The sequence below is a fragment of the Xenopus tropicalis genome, chromosome 8 (assembly GCF_000004195.4).
Source record: "Xenopus tropicalis strain Nigerian chromosome 8, UCB_Xtro_10.0, whole genome shotgun sequence".
NCBI lineage: Eukaryota > Metazoa > Chordata > Amphibia > Anura > Pipidae > Xenopus > Xenopus tropicalis.
This window is the reverse complement of record NC_030684.2, coordinates 19766606-19787393: the sequence shown is the minus strand read 5'-3', so window position 1 is coordinate 19787393 and position 20788 is coordinate 19766606. Positions and strand designations below refer to the sequence as shown.

General features: G+C 44.2%; 1 long non-coding RNA gene across 2 annotated transcripts in view; it reads left to right on the top strand.

The window, feature by feature from the left end:
- LOC108644490 overlaps positions 1–20147 on the top strand; it is a 50697-nt gene extending 30550 nt beyond the window's left edge. Inside the window, exons 3-4 of one of the 2 annotated variants that reach the window (XR_004219652.1) lie at positions 632–842; positions 20093–20147. This is a non-coding gene — a long non-coding RNA (uncharacterized LOC108644490). Of the gene's footprint in view, positions 1–631; positions 845–20092 lie in introns of those variants that run through there. The other variant, XR_004219654.1, reaches the window with a different exon arrangement.
- The last annotated feature ends 641 nt before the right edge of the window (positions 20148–20788 follow it).

Genomic DNA, 20788 nt, shown 5'->3' with positions numbered 1-20788 from the left:
GCCCTAGTTATAAAGTCTTTTTTATATTAGGGTCAGTTTTATCAAGGGCCATTTAGCCATCCAGTATATTTTGGGGGTGTGGGAGGAAAGCAGAGTGCCCTGCGGAAACACACAGAGACAGGTCTGGATTGGGATTCAAAATAGAAACAGCCCCACAGGCCTAATAAATAGTGACAGTCTATGGCATCTTACAGAAGCCCCTCTGGCATTTGCCAGAACCCACAGATTGCCAGTTTAGGAATGAAGAGAGATTATATAACTTCTTGCAGTTATTGCCCATGTTAAAATCAAACCCCCAGCACTACAAGGCAATATACTAACCGTTGAGCCACTAGTGATCAATATGGTATTGTAGTGGTTTTGTGCATCCTTAGTTTTGTCACTGCACCCCATCTCCTGGAAACTGCAGAGGTCAAAGGAAGTGGCTGCATTTACATGAATATATATATATATATACACACACATTTACGTAATGCGTACTTTTCTGAATGCTTGGGGTGGGAAGGCATTAGGAGGTTTGACCTTGAAGTATCCTTGTCTTGCTTGCCACAAAGTCGCAAGACACATTTATTATTTTCCAAAATCCATAGCTGGTTATTATAATGAATCTATATATTTTTTGTCTTTGCAGTCCACATTCTTGCAACTCAGGCTGTCTCCTGGTCTTCGAAAGGTCCTTTTTGGCACGGCTCTTGGTTCGGTCGCCCTAGCCCTGGCTGCACACCAGCTAAAACGGCACAAGCACAAGAAGAAGCAGATTACAGCAGGCAATGGAGGCCTAAAGCTCGGCGGGGTGCCTGGCTCTGTTTTGCCCGTTAGGCGTTCTTCCTCAGCTAAAAAAGGTGAGCGATATTGCTGTGTTTGCTGCCTGGGCAAATATAGATTCCTGACAAATCATATGACGCACGGAAATCTGTAGAGATTTGGGAAAAAAATCCAGCACCAGGATTATCTGATCGGTGGGGGAGGTATTGATCATGTAAGCCATTTAGGCAAAGGATTATTTCCAAGAAAGAGACATCTGGGAGCAGTTTAATGGGCATACAACGATGCTAATTACAGCTCAGATTGTATATCCCTTAGGTAATATTAGGAAGGCTCAGTGCTTCTCAGATTGTGAGACTTCTTGCTAAATTGGTACGGCTCTACTCTTTCTGTTGCCCACATACATCTAGTAAATGTTTAGAATAGAATGTCATTAAGAACACAAAAAGGTTAAAATGCTAGATGATACCCATGTGTTGGGCACCTTCCATCAGGGCAGTATTTTCTAGGGATGCACCGAATCTAGGATTCAGTATTCAACCAAGATTCTGCCTTTTTCAGCAGGATTTAGATTCAGCCGAATCCACGTTCCTGGCCGGACCAAATGCGAATCCGAAAAATCATGTGGCTTTTTTACATGTAAACACGGAAGCTGAAATTTTTTTGAGATTTAACCCTTCCAAACCCTAATTAGCATATGCTAATTAGGATTGGGTTCGGTATTGGGCCGAATCCTTTACGAAGGGAGAATCCTTGGGAGAAGGGGCTCAGGTTCCTACAGACTACTTGCTGCAAAATGTAGAGCAGAGGGGGAGATCCAACTGACACATGCAATAGTCTGTGTACCCCGATCACCGATGGGGCAGTTGAAAAATAGTGGTTTTTCTGGAGCAGGTCCAGGGGGGGCCATTTTACAAAACTTTACCCAAAGTGGCTTTTTTTTTTTTAAACTTTGTTTTTATTAGTTGTTTTACAACAAAGTAGGATGCATACAAAATATGTGGAACAACGGGGGTTAAAGAAAGTAGAATAGGGGTTGGATATCTGGGTGGTCTTTTTTCTTTTCTCTTTTTTTCCTTTTATTTAGTTAGCGTCTGGGATTTTCCCTTGGCATTGTCCGTTTTTAGATATGGTTAGTTGGTCGATTGTTTTGGTTTTCGGTCCAGGGTGTCCATATTTTTTCATATATGTCCATTTTGTGGTGGATGAGTGCGGTCAATTTTTCCATTGTAGATGTCCACCAGATTTTAGCATATATACCAGCTGTGTGCCCTGTGGGATTTATACATGATGTTGGCACTGCATATATACCGTCTGTGTGCCCTGTGGGCATTATACATGATGTTGGCACTGCATATATACCGCCTGTGTGCCCTGTGGGCATTATATATGATGTTGGCACTGCATATATACCGCCTGTGTGCCCTGTGGGCATTATATATGATGTTGGCACTGCATATATACCGCCTGTGTGCCCTGTGGGCATTATATATGATGTTGGCACTGCATATATACTAGTTGTGTGCCCTGTGGGCATTATACATGATGTTGGCACTACATATATACTGGCTGTGTGCCCTGTGTGCATTATACATGATGTTGGCACTGCATATATACCGCCTGTGTGCCCTGTGGGCATTATATATGATGTTGGCACTGCATATATACTGGTTGTGTGCCCTGTGGGCATTATACATGATGTTGGCACTACATATATACTGGCTGTGTGCCCTGTGGGCATTATATATGATGTTGGCACTGCATATATACCGCCTGTGTGCCCTGTGGGCATTATATATGATGTTGGCACTGCATATATACCGCCTGTGTGCCCTGTGGGCATTATATATGATGTTGGCACTGCATATATACTGCCTGTGTGCCCTGTGGGCATTATATATGATGTTGGCACTGCATATATACTAGTTGTGTGCCCTGTGGGCATTATACATGATGTTGGCACTACATATATACTGGCTGTGTGCCCTGTGTGCATTATACATGATGTTGGCACTGCATATATACCGCCTGTGTGCCCTGTGGGCATTATATATGATGTTGGCACTGCATATATACTGGTTGTGTGCCCTGTGGGCATTATACATGATGTTGGCACTACATATATACTGGCTGTGTGCCCTGTGGGCATTATACATGATGTTGGCTCTTCATATATACTGGCTGTGTTCCCTATGGGCATTATACATGATGTTGGCACTGCATATATACTGGCTTTGTGCCCTGTGGGCATTATACATGATGTTGGCGCTGCATATATACTGTCTGTGTGTCCTGTGGGCATTATACATGATGTTGGCGCTGCATATATACTGGCTATGTGCCCTGTGGGCATTATACATGATGTTGGCGCTGCATATATACCAGCTGTGTGTCCTGTGTGCATTATACATGATGTTGGCACTGCATATATACTGGCTATGTGTCCTGTGGGCATTATAGATGATGTTGGCACTACATATATACCGCCTGTGTGCCCTGTGGGCATTATAGATGATGTTGGCACTACATATATACCGCCTGTGTGCCCTGTGGGCATTATATATGATGTTGGCACTGCATATATACTGGCTGTGTGCCCTGTGGGCATTATACATGATGTTGGCACTGCATATATACTGGCTGTGTGCCCTGTGGGCATTATACATGATGTTGGCTCTACATATATACTGGCTGTGTTCCCTGTGGGCATTATAAATGATGTTGGCACTGCATATATACTGGCTGTGTGCCCTGTGGGCATTATAGATTGTATTGGCACTGCATATATACTAACTGTGTGCCCTGTGGGCATTATACATGATGTTGGCTCTTCATATATACTGGCTGTGTGCCCTGTGGTCATTATACATGATGTTGGCGCTGCATATATACCAGCTGTGTGTCCTGTGGGCATTATACATGATGTTGGCACTGCATATATACTGGCTATGTGTCCTGTGGGCATTATACATGATGTTGGCACTGCATATATACCGGCTTTGTGCCCTGTGGGCATTATAGATGATGTTGGCACTGCATATATACCGGCTGTGTGCCCTATGGGCATTATAGATGATGTTGGCACTGCATTTTTACCGGCTGTGTGCCCTGTGGGCATTATACATGATGTTGGCACTACAGATATACTGGCTGTGTGCCCTGTGGGCATTATACATGATGTTGGCTCTTCATATATACTGGCTGTGTTCCCTGTGGGCATTATATTTGATGTTGGCACTGCATATATACCGGCTGTGTGCCCTGTGGGCATTATACATGATGTTGGCACTACAGATATACTGGCTGTGTGCCCTGTGGGCATTATACATGATGTTGGCTCTTCATATATACTGGCTGTGTTCCCTGTGGGCATTATATTTGATGTTGGCACTGCATATATACTGGCTGTGTGCCCTTTGGGCATTATATATGATGTTGGCACTGCATATATACTGGTTGTGTGCCCTGTGGGCATTATACATGATGTTGGCACTACATATATACTGGCTGTGTGCCTTGTGTGCATTATACATGATGTTGGCACTGCATATATACTGGCTGTGTGCCCTGTGGGCATTATACATGATGTTGCCGCTGCATATATACTGGCTGTGTGCCCTGTGGGCATTATACATGATGTTAGCACTGCATATATACTAGCTGTGTGCCCTGTGGGCATTATACATGATGTTGTCACTGCATATATACTGGCTTTGTGCCCTGTGTGCATTATACATGATGTTAGCACTGCATATATACTAGCTGTGTGCCCTGTGGGCATTATACATGATGTTGTCACTTCATATATACTGGCTATGTGTCCTGTGGGCATTATAGATGATGTTGGCACTGCATATATACCGCCTGTGTGCCCTGTGGGCATTATATATGATGTTGGCACTGCATATATACTGGCTGTGTGCCCTGTGGGCATTATACATGATGTTGGCACTACAGATATACTGGCTGTGTGCCCTGTGGGCATTATACATGATGTTGGCTCTTCATATATACTGGCTGTGTTCCCTGTGGGCATTATATTTGATGTTGGCACTGCATATATACTGGCTGTGTGCCCTTTGGGCATTATATATGATGTTGGCACTGCATATATACTGGTTGTGTGCCCTGTGGGCATTATACATGATGTTGGCACTACATATATACTGGCTGTGTGCCTTGTGTGCATTATACATGATGTTGGCACTGCATATATACTGGCTGTGTGCCCTGTGGGCATTATACATGATGTTAGCACTGCATATATACTAGCTGTGTGCCCTGTGGGCATTATACATGATGTTGTCACTGCATATATACTGGCTTTGTGCCCTGTGTGCATTATACATGATGTTAGCACTGCATATATACTAGCTGTGTGCCCTGTGGGCATTATACATGATGTTGTCACTTCATATATACTGGCTATGTGTCCTGTGGGCATTATAGATGATGTTGGCACTGCATATATACCGCCTGTGTGCCCTGTGGGCATTATATATGATGTTGGCACTGCATATATACTGGCTGTGTGCCCTGTGGGCATTATACATGATGTTGGCACTACAGATATACTGGCTGTGTGCCCTGTGGGCATTATACATGATGTTGGCTCTTCATATATACTGGCTGTGTTCCCTGTGGGCATTATATTTGATGTTGGCACTGCATATATACCGGCTGTGTGCCCTGTGGGTATTATAGATGGTGTTGGCACTGCATATATACTGGCTGTGTGCCCTGTGGGCATTATACATGATGTTGGCTCTTCATATATACTGGCTGTGTTCCCTGTGGGCATTATATTTGATGTTGGCACTGCATATATACTGGCTGTGTGCCCTTTGGGCATTATATATGATGTTGGCACTGCATATATACTGGTTGTGTGCCCTGTGGGCATTATACATGATGTTGGCACTACATATATACTGGCTGTGTGCCTTGTGTGCATTATACATGATGTTGGCACTGCATATATACTGGCTGTGTGCCCTGTGGGCATTATACATGATGTTGCCGCTGCATATATACTGGCTGTGTGCCCTGTGGGCATTATACATGATGTTAGCACTGCATATATACTAGCTGTGTGCCCTGTGGGCATTATACATGATGTTGTCACTGCATATATACTGGCTTTGTGCCCTGTGTGCATTATACATGATGTTAGCACTGCATATATACTAGCTGTGTGCCCTGTGGGCATTATACATGATGTTGTCACTTCATATATACTGGCTATGTGTCCTGTGGGCATTATAGATGATGTTGGCACTGCATATATACCGCCTGTGTGCCCTGTGGGCATTATATATGATGTTGGCACTGCATATATACTGGCTGTGTGCCCTGTGGGCATTATACATGATGTTGGCACTGCATATATACTGGTTGTGTGCCCTGTGGGCATTATAGATGGTATTGGCACTGCATATATACTAACTGTGTGCCCTGTGGGCATTATATATGATGTTGGCACTGCATATATACTGGCTGTGTGCCCTGTGGGCATTTTAGAGGGTGTTGGCACTGCATATATACTGACTGTGTGCCTTGTGGGCATTATACATGATGTTGGCTCTACATATGTATATATGTAGAGCCAACATCATGTATAATGCCCACAAGGCTGTGTGCCCTGTGGGCATTATATATGATGTTGGCACTGCATATATACTGGTTGTGTGCCCTGTGGGCATTATACATGATGTTGGCACTACATATATACTGGCTGTGTGCCCTCTGGGCATTATACATGATGTTGGCACTGCATATATACTGTCTTTGTGCCCTGTGGGCATTATAGATGGTATTGGCACTGCATATATACTAACTGTGTGCCCTGTGGGCATTATACATGATGTTGGCACTGCATATATACTGGCTATGTTTCCTGTGGGCATTATACATGATGTTGGCACTGCATATATACCGGCCTTGTGCCCTGTGGGCATTATAGATGATGTTGGCACTGCATTTATACCGGCTGTGTGCCCTTTGGGCATTATAGATGATGTTGGCACTGCATATATACCGTCTTTGTGCCCTGTGGGCATTATAGATGATGTTGGCACTGCATTAATACCGGCTGTGTGCCCTGTGGGCATTTTAGATGATGTTGGCACTGCATATATACTCTCTGTGTGCCCTGTGGGCATTATACATGATGTTGGCACTACAGATATACTGGCTGTGTGCCCTCTGGGCATTGTACATGATGTTGGCTCTTCATATATACTGGCTGTGTTCCCTGTGGGCATTATATATGATGTTGGCACTGCATATATACTGGCTGTGTGCCCTTTGGGCATTATATATGATGTTGGCACTGCATATATACTGGTTGTGTGCCCTGTGGGCATTATACATAATGTTGGCACTGCATATATACTGGCTGTGTGCTCTGTGGGCATTATAGATGGTGTTGGCTTTGCATATATTAGTATATATGCAAAGCCAACACCATCTATAATGCCCACAGAGCACACAGCCAGTATATATGCAGTAGATGACTGTGGGCATTATACATGATGTTGGCTCTTCATATATACTGTCTGTGTTCCCTGTGGTCATTATACATGATGTTGGCACTGCATATATATTGGCTGTGTGCCCTGTGGGCATTATAGATGATGTTGGTGCTTCATATATACTGGCTGTGTGCCCTGTGGGTATTATACATGATGTTGGCGCTGCATTTATACTGGCTATGTGCCCTGTGGGCTTTATACATGACGTTTGCGCTGCATATATACTGGCTGTGTGCCCTGTGGGCATTATTCATGATGTTGGCACGGCATATATACTGGCTGTGTGCCCTGTGGGCATTATACATGATGTTGGCGCTGCATATATACTGGTTGTGTGCCCTGTGGGCATTATACATGATGTTGGCACTGCATATATACTGGCTATGTTCCCTGTGGGCATTATACATGATGTTGGCACTGCAGATAAACTGGCTATGGGGTTTTGGGCACATAGCCCATTGGGGTGAGAAACAGGGGGCACTGGGAAAGGCATATTAAAGTGGGAGCGGGACGCATTATGGCTCACATATTTCTCTTTAGAGCTCACTGACCCATCTGTGCTTCAGCAGCTCCGTATTCTCATTATCCTTAGTCGCTATTGCTGAACAGTTAGCATAGTTACAGCACAGCAGAGTGAGGGACTGTTCGGCTATAGAGAATAAGAATAATTATAATACGGAGCTGCTGAAGGGGCTTTAGCCATGCTGTTGCATTGTGGCCTTTGGAGCAAAGCAATATTCTACTTCCTTCCAATCATTACAGTACAGTAGATACTTACAGTATATAGTAGGTTTGTTGCCCTCATTTCTGTATCTATGGCTCCCTGTATGTTTTATAGCCCCATTAGGTACATATTACCCACATTAGGTACCAATTAAGTCATATGACCTCTTAAGTATAGTAAGACAAGATGATGTCAGGGGTACAGAGTGTAACTGTGGGATAGTGAGTATAGTAAGGCAAGATGGTATCAGGGGTACAGAGTGTAACTGTAGGATAGTGAGTATAGTAAGGCAAGATGGTATCAGGGGTACAGAGTATAACTGTGGGATAGTGAGTATAATAAGGCAAGATGGTATCAGGGGTACAGAGTGTAACTGTGGGATAGTGAGTATAGTAAGGCAAGATGGTATCAGGGGTACAGAGTGTAACTGTGGGATAGTGAGTATAGTTGTAATCCTAAGCACATTAGGCATTAAACTGTTCGGGGGCCCCGTGGCGCTGCCATTCATTTTTAGGGAGAAATGATGTAAAATGTAAGCTGTAAGGTGATGTTTAGGTGCTGCATCAAAACGCTAATTTACGAAGAGTTTTGCAACTTAGTAGTTTGGAGTAGAGAGACGTGGTTACCCCGTTCAGATTCACCCTTATGTGTAGTGTCTAAAAATATTTGGCTTTCTTCGGTAAAGTTGGGGATATTTTTGTCACTTTACTTAAAATGCAGTAAGTGCATTGATTTTGCTGTAGGTTAAGTGACCTATGGGATAAATTGTATGCGCTATTGTGATGGAGTCTCTGTAGGCCGGACCCTTATGTAATGCTGTACATACCGGCACCAAACTGCCCAGTAGCGCCCTGGCATTCATATTTAGGGGATTCACACTGATAAAAGTAATAGTGACACGTTCCTATCAGCTATAAGTATTGGCTACTGGTTCCAGTGGTACCGTACCCTGTAGGGGCACAGCACTTCCCTTTAGCCCGGCACGTTAGCGGGACTTGCACCTCAGTTTGAGCGCATACCTGCTTTCTCCAGATGGTGGCGCCATTGGGTCGCAGTTGTGTCTCCGGCTCATGTGGAATTGTAGGGGGGTAAAAATGCTGTGTTTAAGCTAAAATACAACATGGTTACTTAAAATGGCCTAAAATGGCACTTTGTATGCCGCACTTCCGCTTATAAATGACCCCTGCGGCATTCTTGGTTTCGCTTGTAGATTTGTTCCACTGTTATTAAGGGGGAAGTTGACCTTTAAATTAGCATTAAGTGCGATGTACACAGGGATATTCCAAAACAGTTTGCAGTTAGTCTTTATTTTCTAGCTTTCCTATTATTTAGCTTTTTGTTCAGCTCAGCGTCTTGGAATTTCAACGGACAGCTAGTTGCTAGGTCCAGTTTTCCCTAGCAACCCAATTTTGGTTTGAAAGAGAGAAAGGAAAATGAATAGGAGAGAAATATTAGTAGTACAGTCAAACCCTGACTTCAGCTCCTGCACAGGGTACAATGGCGCTACCCAAACAAAGCTGTACATGGGGTGGGTACGCAGGTTGGTAACATCTTGCCCTACTGACGCCATCTTGTTCTGCTGAACCTATGTTACCTTCCGCTGCTGCTGTGCAGGAACCTTCTGTGCTTGGGGGAACTCGCATGAATGGTCCTGCAGCTCCAGTGGCTTTGGTGCTACAACTCCCAGTACCCTGCATCCACCTTAAGGCAATGTTTTATATACATAGTACATAGTATTAATGGGAAGGAGCACACACAGAGCAGGTGAATGCTGCTTGCTTAGACTTTATTTTAGTGTTGCCAGGATGCTTGAAAAAGGTGCAGGTCTCCCCAAAACACGCCCCAAACTACAATAAAGTATAAGTAGAATGAATCTGCTAGTTGTGTGCTCCATCTATGCTCGGCCCAGGGCACGGGCACTTGTTTGTCTGCTTGTACTGCCGTATGTAAACTGCTCTGCCCGGCTAGTAATGGGAATCCCATAGGTAGCAGCACCGGCGATTTTGTCTGAATATGAGCAGCGTTGGGGTTTAATATCGTTTCCATTGCTGCAAATATCTGGCAGTGGTGCTGATTCCTGGCACGCTATTGGCAAGCAGAGAGCGGATCCCACTCTGGGCTGTTACCCCTCTGTACATTACTGGGGGCTATTCTTCATAACTAAATGATGGGAATAATAGCATGTAACAAACTGGGATACACACGTGTGGCACAGTATTAACCCTTTCTCCTCTGTAGCTTTACTTCTAGCAGTAATTGTGTTACTCTTCTGTAAAACTGAGTTAGTAAGGTAACAGAATTGTGTGTCAGTTTGGGGCAGAGATGGGACAGGGGGGCAACGCTGGCACATTAAAGTGAAAGAGTTGGGTTTGGGTTGTATCGCTGTCCATTGAAGCTATTGCCAGGGGGGGCTGATTCTCAGCCGGTGTATAATAAACGCAGGCCAAGTATCAGCCAATCCGCTGGCATGGGCCTGGGTGCCACACACAGCGGGTAATAAGTCCCATCTGGCAGTAGCTTAAAGCTTTAGGGGGTAAAGGGAAATTTTAATGTTATTTCCTTAGCTGAGGCGGGGCAATGACCAGAGGTTGGACCTTCATGGAGCGACTCTGTCAAAGGTTGAACCTTTTGAGAGGAGCTTGAACTGATAATTCTGACTGGCTGAAAAGCACTGCCCTAAGGTAAGATGGTGGCACAAGAGGAAGGTCTTGTTCTTCTTCCAGTATCTGGGTCCAATGAAAGGCTCAATGGTCAGATCAGCCCTATTTGGCCCAGATTGTCCATTAATAAATCTACTGTAAAGTAGATTTATTTAAAATGGTATAAAGTTCAGTAGCTCAAGAGTTACAACCAGCAGTGCATCTCAGTAGTAATCAGCAGTGCATTTAGTCATGTCAGTAGCTCAGGAGTTACAAATCAGCAGTGTAGAAATTTCTGTCAGTAGCCCAAAAGTTACGCTCTGCAGTGCATTACAATCATTTGCTCAGGAGTTACAATCAGCAGTGCAGCTTTTAATGCCACTTACTCAGGAGTTACAATCAACAGTGCAGGAATTTCTGTCAGTAGCTGAGGAATTACAATCAGCAGTGCAGGTATTTCTTTCAGTTGCTCAGAAGTTACAATCAGCAGTGCAGGTATTGTTGTTAGTAGCTCGTGAGTTAAAATAAGCAGTGCATATGTTACAGTGAGTAGCTCAAGAGTCACAACTAGCAGTGCAGGTATTACTGTCAGTAGCTCTGGAGTTTTTAATCAGCAGTGCAGGTATTCTGTCACTAACTGAGAGGTTAGAATCAGCAGTGCCGGTCTGATAGTAGCTCAGGAGTCACAATAAGCCGTGCATGTGTTACAGTCAATAGTTACAAGAGTTACAGTAGTTACAAGAGTTACAGTATCAGTAGTGCATGTATTTCTGTCTTTAGTTCAGGATTTACAATCATCAGTGAAGGTTTAACTGTCCTTAGCTCTATAGCCCTGATATAAAGTGTGTGGGTGATGGGGAGGAGTATTTGGTTGGGGCAGAGGGTAAAGGGTTACTCAGGTGGGATACAAAGTGTGTGGGTGATAGGAAGGAGTATTTGGTTGGGGCAGAGGGTAAAGAGTTACTCAGGTGGGATACAAAGTGTGTGGGTGATAGGAAGGAGTATTTGGTTGGGGCAGAGGGTAAAGAGTTACTCAGGTGGGATACAAAGTGTGTGGGTGATAGGAAGGAGTATTTGGTTGGGGCAGTTAGTAAAGTGTTACTCAGGTGGGATACAAAGTGTGTGGATGATGGGGAGAAGGACAGAAGGACTGCGCTATTTTGATTTTGGAGTTTCTATAGATCTGATACTTTGGTAATTCTATGCACACTGGGCATCACATTGTTCGGTTTCCCCCTGGCATTGGTTTTTAGGATGGTTTATCTTGGCACCTGATGATGAGGGAGATAGGATGCTGGAACATGCAAGCTTTGTGGTGATTTTCAGGTATTTTGTCAAAGCTGTTAATTTTAGGGAAACCTTGTGACTCATTAATTCTTAGTAAAAAAAAAAACTATTTACCCATTTAGGATTTACTGTCCTAAAATACAAGGTTTTCTTGAGTCAACATTTTATTTGTGGTTTTACCCAGCATAATATGCTGAAAATGTGTTGATTTTGCTGTTGCTGTTGTGACTATTACATGGCTATTTGTATGCACGTTTGTGATATTTAAGTCTCTACAAGCCAGATCCTTATGTAATGCTATGTATACCGGGTATCAAACTGCCCAGTAGCGCCCTGGCATTCATATTTAGGGGATTCAGGCTGATTTACCTTGGTTCTATAGGAGCACAGCACTTCCGTTTAGCCCGGCACGTTAGAGGGACTTGTACCTGCGTATACCCCCATTCCTCCCAGTTGCACCGCTTCCTTCTTTGCCGCTGCAGCACCTCCTACAATTAGATCTACTCACAGACCAAGCAATATGTCCGCTGTGGCGGGGCCCAGAGAGTTTTCTCCCAGTGCCTCGCTGGCCCAGTCTGACTCTACCCCCAACCATTATACATACCTTGTATTAAATTGTCCCTTGTGTCATTTCCCTCTTTTCTTTATCTTGTTGGTCAGTCTCTTCACTATGGCTTTTATCCCAATATCTATTTGTGCACCCTCCTCCCACCGAGTCTGCCTCCAACTTTAGTTGTCGGAATTTGCTCAGCTTTTTCTCCCTGCCTTACCAGTTGGTAATTGCCGGACTATTGTGTTGACTGAGGTAGCCCCAGTACATTGTGTTTCCATCTGCTGTGGCCCTCAGGTGGCCAGTGTTTGTTTATATGGGGGTCATACACACTGAGATGGTGGGGTGGACACTGAAGGCATTGTAATGTGCCTGTCACCATGTGTAGGACCCCTGTAGATGAAACAGATCAGGGTTGGAATTGGGGTAGGCAGGAGAGGCACGTGCCGAGGGTGCAATGGTGTGGGGGCACTAGGAATGTATCTCTTTTGTCGCCCCTTTACCCCTGGGCCCTGTGACTGCACCTATGCACATACTGGTTTATTCACGCACCGTAAATGAACAAAAATGTGCAAATTAACACACGCAGGGGAGGGGCGAGGTGCCCGGCACTGGTGTAGGTAGGCATTAAACTTTGCTGTCGGGGAGGGTCAGTTGTCGTGGCGGTTTTTCATAAATGAACTCTGTTATAATGTGATACTAGGCGGCGGGGAAACAATTTCGTTACAGCGCCTAAAGTAAAGGTGTGTAATGGGAACCTTCATACTGCTGGCTGCTGCACCCTGGCAACAGAGCAAATGGGAAATAGCTCTGTTTTTTGTTAACCCTACATGTTTTGGGGGCATTAAGTATTATTAACATGTATTTGTAAACGCCAATATATTCTGCAGGGTTGTACAATAAATGCATGTATACATTAAACATACAAGAAACCATACAAACCAACCTATAACAAGTACAATAGCTATAGAGGGCCCGACCCAAAGGAGCTCCCATCTAAAGAAAGGTATTGGCACTAGTGATGAGCAAATTTATTCGCTAGGCATGGATTCACAATGAAATTATACATTTCGTAATTGGTAAAAATTTTCGTTAAACTGGGGAAAAAACTGACCACAACAAAAATAACAATGATTTTGATATATTTGGAGAAAATAGTTGTGTTAAAAAATAAAGTGCGTGAAAAAGAAGGCACGATAGTAAAATTGAGAAAAAAATGCCCATTGACTGATTTGAGTGTGAAAAAAGTTGCACAGCAAAAAAAGTTGGCGGTAGGAATCAGAAAAATCACTCATTGACTTTAATGTGTTTGGAATGAGAATAAAAAATAGTTGTATGCGAAAAAACATCACGTCTGCATGTCAAGAATTACCATTTGACAAATTTTTACTTTTTTAGTTGTAATATTGGTGTGTAGGGAACAGGGTTTCTACTGCTTGGGTGCTATTCTCCTGCCTACCACAAGGAGGGGCTACTGAGAACATTTGGCAACACAAAAGATTTCTGAGCCCTTTCTGAACTCTATCATGCTGAGATCTTCAGGTACAACATAAGGCAGCCTACAGGAGACCTGCTTTTTGGAAGGGTAAGGGGTCTGGGGTTTCAGAGATCAGTGTATTTAATGGGTTTTAAGCTATGGTTCTCACTGCTTCTCACTGAGTGTATAATTAGTGTATTTTGTGTGGTGTTAACAAAGTGTTCATTTCCCATTTCCCAGTCTTTCAGGCATTTCTGCATACTGCATATTTACACTGGCTGTATGCCCTGTGGGCATTATACATGATGTTGGCACTGCATATATACTGGCTGTGTGCCCTGTGGGCATTATACATGATGTTGGTGCTGCATATATACTGGCTGTATGCCCTGTGGGCATTATACATGGTATTGGCGCTGCAAATATACTGGCTGTGTTCCCTGTGGGCATTATACATGATGTTGGCACTGCATATATACTGGTTGTGTGCCCTGTGGGCATTATACATAATGTTGGCGCTGCATATATACTGGCTGTGTTCCCTGTGGGCATTATACATGATGTTGGCGCTGCATATATACTGGCTGTATGCCCTGTGGGCATTATACATGGTATTGGCGCTGCATATATACTGGCTGTGTTCCCTGTGGGCATTATACATGATGTTGGCACTGCATATATACTGGTTGTGTGCCCTGTGGGCATTATACATAATGTTGGCGCTGCATATATACTGGCTGTGTTCCCTGTGGGCATTATACATGGTGTTAGCACTGCATATATACTGGTTGTGTGCCCTGTGGGCATTATACATAATGTTGGCGCTGCATATATACTGGCTGTGTTCCCTGTGGGCATTATACATGATGTTGGCGCTGCATATATACTGGCTGTGTGCCCTGTGGGCATTATACATTATGTTGGCGCTTTATATATAATTTCTATTCGCCCTGTGGGCATTATACATGATATTGGCACTGCATATATACTGACTATGCGCCCTGTGGGCATTACATATAAGGCTGGCATTGCATTTATACTGTTCAAGTTTTCTGTTCTGTGAGGTTTAAATATGACGTTGACACAGTATTTCCAATTTCTGAGCTTTGTGGGCATAATTCATGATGTCGGAGCAGCATATTAAATTCGCAATTGTTCTGAGGGTATCAAATATGATGCTGGTATTTTTTCCTGTTAGTTTCCCTTGTGTGTGTGGGTGGTTACATAGGGGTTCTGTGTATATGGGGGAAATGGGTTGTTTTACAGGCTTCATATCCTCACACCCCCAACATCAGTTTAACAGCCCTGTTTTCAGAAGCGCTATCCAGGTAAACATTGCCTGTTTGGATTTCCAAATGCCCCCTGATAGCACAGACCTGCCCCAAAATATCACAGGCCACACCCTGATGTCACTGGCCCACCCCCTTGAAATGTCTAGTTTGCTGTCGGAGAGGGGACACTGGGGTACATAAACATTCTAGTTTGCTGTCGGAGAGGGGACACTGGGCTACATAAACATTCTAGTTTGCTGTCGGAGAGGGGACACTGGGGTACATAAACATTCTAGTTTGCTGTCAGAGAGGGGACACTTTGGTACATAAACATTCTAGTTTGCTGTTGGAGAGGGGACACTGGGGTACATAAACATTCTAGTTTGCTGTCGGAGAGGGGACACTGGGTTACATAAACATTCTAGTTTGCTGTCGGAGAGGGGACACTGGGGTACATAAACATTCTAGTTTGTCCTCGGAGAGGGGACACAGGTACATAAACATTCTAGTTTGCTTTTGGAGAGGGGACACTGGGGTACATAAACATTCTAGTTTGCCGTCGGAGAAGGGACACGGGTACATAAACATTCTAGTTTGCTGTCGGAGAGGGGACACTGGGGTACATAAACATTCTAGTTTGCTGTTGGAGAGGGGACACTGGGGTACATAAACATTCTAGTTTGCTGTCGGAGAGGGGACACCTGGGTACATAAACATTCTAGTTTGCTGTCGGAGAGGGGACACTGGGGTACATAAACATTCTAGTTTGCTGTCGGAGAGGGGACACTGGGGTACATAAACATTCTAGTTTGCTGTCAGAGAGGGGACACTGGGGTACATAAACATTCTAGTTTGCTGTCGGAGAGGGGACACTGGGGTACATAAACATTCTAGTTTGCTGTCGGAGAGGGGACACCTGGGTACAAACATTCTTAGTTTGCTGTCGGAGTGGGGACACTGGGGTACATAAACATTCTAGTTTGCTGTCAGAGAGGGGACACTGGGGTACATAAACATTCTAGTTTGCTGTCGGAGAGGGGACACTGGGGTACATAAACATTCTAGTTTGCTGTCGGAGAGGGGACACCTGGGTACAAACATTCTTAGTTTGCTGTCGGAGAGGGGACACTGGGGTACATAAACATTCTAGTTTGCTGTCGGAGAGGGGACACTGGGGTACATAAACATTCTAGTTTGCTGTCAGAGAGGGGACACTGGGGTACATAAACATTCTAGTTTGCTGTCGGAGAGGGGACACTGGGGTACATAAACATTCTAGTTTGCTGTCGGAGAGGGAACACTGGGGTACATAAACATTCTAGTTTGCTGTCGGAGAGGGGACACTGGGGAACATAAACGTTCTAGTTTGCTTTCGGAGGGGGTTCAGCTGCTCTGATTACTTACCATGGCTTTGTTATAATTTGACTGGGGAAACAATTTCTTTTAAGGATCGGATTGGTTTATTGGCCTAGACCCGACCCTTCCTGGTGCTCCCCCTGTCCGACCGTTCCTCCCCGACGCATTAAACTTACGCAAGCTCAGGGGAGGACGTCTGGTGGGGGACCCTGTGGGGGGGATTAGGGGACACGCACCTGCAGGGCCCCTTGGGTTGGATCCCCGGTCTGCCCTGCCCCCCCAGTCCGCTAAAGTGATCTCAGGGGCAGTATTTATGCACTTACTTACTTTTGGGGTCTCTAAATGCCAGATACATTGTTGATCCTATGCACAATGGGCATCAAACTGTTCAGTGGGCCCTTGGCTTTCATATTTAGGGTGTGTTTTCTTGGTACCTAATGTTATGTGGGAGATATGATGCTTGAAAGTGGAAGCTTTGAGACAATGTTTTAGAATTTTTTTTTTGGAAACTGCTAAACTTAGAAAAGCATTGCTGTTTGGTACTTAGGAGTAGAAACACATGGTTACCCATTTAGATTCGGCAGAATGTGTACCATTCAAAAATATATGGTTTCCTGGGTTATTGGCACGTTTGGGAGACATGAGGCTTTACAAATCAGTTTGTATTTTGAGCTCTAAATCTTGTTCTAAAATTTCTACGATCTGCTTTATGGTGTGTCTGAACCCACATCTGACACATGGAGCGGATTTCGGCAGGAAAATGGATACTGACTGCGCACAGACGCGCCATGAAGCAGATAGAAGTGGACGGGCGGTTTCTCAGCCTGCGCTTATACACAAGCCAGGAAAGCGCCTTGTGTGGCAGGAACCCTAAACACCATTATGGGGACCTGAGGCTTTTGCCCTGTTTGAGGGAGATAAACGGGGGGACGGGGCAAATGCCCAAATGGAGAGCAGTAATGACAGCAGTAAGTGCTGATTCTGTGCCTCTGTCTCCTGATAACATTGCAGCTCTCTCTCTGCCAGGCACCAGCCCCCCCCCTACTTTTTACTTTGTATCTTTTCTGAGCCCCACCCTGGTCACATGATGCTGTGTGTGTGAGACATTATCCTACAAAATGGTGCTGCTTCCAGGAGGGTGAGATGCTAATTCTGCTTCTTTCTGTGTGTGAGTGTGTGACTGAGTGTGAGTGTGAGTGAGCATGATTGTGCAGTGAGTGGGGAGGGCATGGCTACCTGCTCTGTGGCTGCTGCACTGAGGGAACCCACCAAATCACAGTTCCCTTTGGGGGAAAGAGTGGGCCGTTGGGCAGCAGGGACCTTCCTGTTCCTTCAGCCTTTGCCCCCCCTGCAATTCTCTGCATCATGGCGGCCCTCCTCTGGTTTCAGCAGCCCTCCTGCCTCTCCAGCCTGTATACAAGTTAGTGACACACACGTATGCATATATTTCTGGGGGGTCGAGGGGGTCGCACACTTACAGCACTTGTACATACTCACACACACTGTGCAATTTGCCACATGTACACACTTTTACTATTGTTTAGCTTTTATTTATTTGTCTTTTTATTTATCTGTTGTGTGGTTATTTTGTTTTTAAAAATTGACCTAATACTAATGCAGTATCTTTTGTATTTCATGTCAATTGGATTTGTAGCGTTATTCAGTTTTTAGCCATTTTATTGCATTTTCAGCTCTGCATATTTGTTGCCTGTAAAACCGAATTGGGGAAACAAGTGAAACTTGGGTTCTGGCTGCTGCTCTCCTTGGGTTGGTTTTATTGCATTCTACCATGTTGTTTACCCCTTTGTATTTCCCTGAATATGTACAGGTACTTTCCCAGCATATGTGGCTTTCTGGGGTAAACAGATTTGTGTCTCTTTATCCACATAAATGAGTGTATTTTGGTGTAGTTGTGTTGTGTTAACTAAACCCGCGCCAATATTTAGATAATTCCTCAATAAAAAAGTGTAAATGATGTGTCACTGATAAACTTATATAATGTCTTCAGCAATGGACAGTCTGTGGGCTACATTGGACGTGCGTTCACAGAGAATTTGAAAATCCTGACGCTGAAACGATGAGTCCACTTTAACAGTTTCAAGTTGGGCGGCCATTGATGGGTAAATCCATTTAATCACTAAGAGAATCTCCGAGTTCAGGATCAGGTATTGTTTTAGTCGCGATGCTTTGCACTGAGTCCAGGGAGGGTGAATAGTCTTCTTGGTCTGCGGCCTGGTCAGCGCTTTGGGAAATGTTTGGGTTCCTGTTAGTATGGTTTTCATTTCTATTTACTATGTTTTATTTGCCATCTTGGCCACACCCCCGCTGGCATTTATATTTACTATGTTTTATTTTCCATCTTGGCCACATTCCTGCTGGCATTTATATTTACTATGTTTTATTTGCCATCTTGGCCACACCCCCGCTGGCATTTATATTGACTGTTTTATTTGCCATCTTGGCCACAACCCCACTGGCATTCATATTTAGGATGTTTTTATCTTGGTACCAAATGACCTGTAGGAGATAGGATCCTGTAAACTGGAAGCTTTGAGGTGTTTTTTAACTAATTTCATATTTATAAAAACCAATAACTGTAGAAAAGCTTTACAGTCTGGTAGTTTGGAGTAGAAAGACATATTTGCCCATTTCGGATTTTCCAAAATAGTTTTTTTTTCCAAAAATATATGGTTTCCTGGGGTAATCCTACTGTGAGTAGAGTCTGGCCTTACTGTGTAAAGTATTTCAGGCACGATCTGTTAGTGTACTGCTGGGTGTTTTTGACACATACCCAGGGCCGGAACCAGGGGTAGGCAGAAGTGGTACCTGCCTAGGGCGCAACTATGTGTGTGTGTGGGGGGGGTGCTAAGCAGGTACCTCTGCCTACCCCCTTCTTGCTGCTGCGCTTCCCACCCCATGACATTAATACGTGTGCACTCACTCTCAAAAATGTGTTAATAGCCCAGTACTTAGGCCCATTCCAAGAGTAATTATGTCATCTAATTACATAAAGTCCCCCACCCCCCCTCAGTGCCGCTGAAGACAGGAATGAAGAATGTATTCATGGGGAGTAAGCTGGTCTCTGTGCTCCCCCAACTTTTTTTGCACTGCATTCAGTTAACATTATCTTCTAGTATGTTATAGAATGGCCTATTCTAAGCAACTTTCCAATTGGTCTTAATTATTCATTTTTTTATATTCTATTTGTCTTTTTCTTCTTCCAACTCTTTGCAGCTTTCAAATGGGGGTCACGTACCCCAGCGTCCAGCAACTGGTTGCTCTGTGAAGCTGAAGTTTTTTCTATTCGGGTCCTCTCCTATTCATATTCCAGCCTCTCATTCAAACTGGTCACTGGTTGCTAAGGTCATTTAGTTCTAGTAACTTGCCCAAGTCTTCAAACCCCTGCCCTATTCTCTTCATTACTGACCCACAAGTCCTACATTGAAGTTGTTTTCTGAAATTTTATTTCTTTATTTGTTTATCATGGAAGCAAAAGAAAACGAGAGAAACCACCGAGACCAACAATGACTTGGAAGGAGCTACAGTATTTGGCAACTGAGTAAAAGTGCATCAGGCAGCCGTATCAAGCTCTGTGTATGGCACTGAGGGGCGCTCGCGCCATCTGAATAAACAACTGCCTGCAGCAAATGTGCCGAAATCAGAATGGGGCAAAATCTTTCCCGAGCAGTGAGCCTAGCTGGTACGTATTTACATCAACCGCTTCTCTTACTGCGGCGGCTCTATACAATAGAGTGTTGGCACTGAATGCACAGAGGTGGGTGGGTATTAAGACGGCCAATTCATTACAATAGATTTTATTCTCAGTGAAACAATTTAGGCCGAAGGTACACGGAGCGTTTTCTCTTAGTCTGCGTTTTTTCTGCAGGGTGAGAATCCCTTCCGTATTTCTGCACCTCAGTAAAACTGCATCTGCCCAAAAACTCCTGCTTTGGTGTTTTCACGCCGATCCCTGCTCGGGGAAGGAGGATTCTGTACTTCTCAATGCAGTTTTACAGAGGTGCGTAAGGGTGTGGATCCGCTTTCTTAGCCTGCAAAAAAAACAGAGCAGTTGAGCAAACCTTCCGTGTTCCCTCATCCTTGAACTGCATTTCTGCCCGCTGATCTCACTGGGCGAGCAAAAAATGTGCTGTTTTTTTAATTTCCTTTTTTTATCCTTGTTACCTAA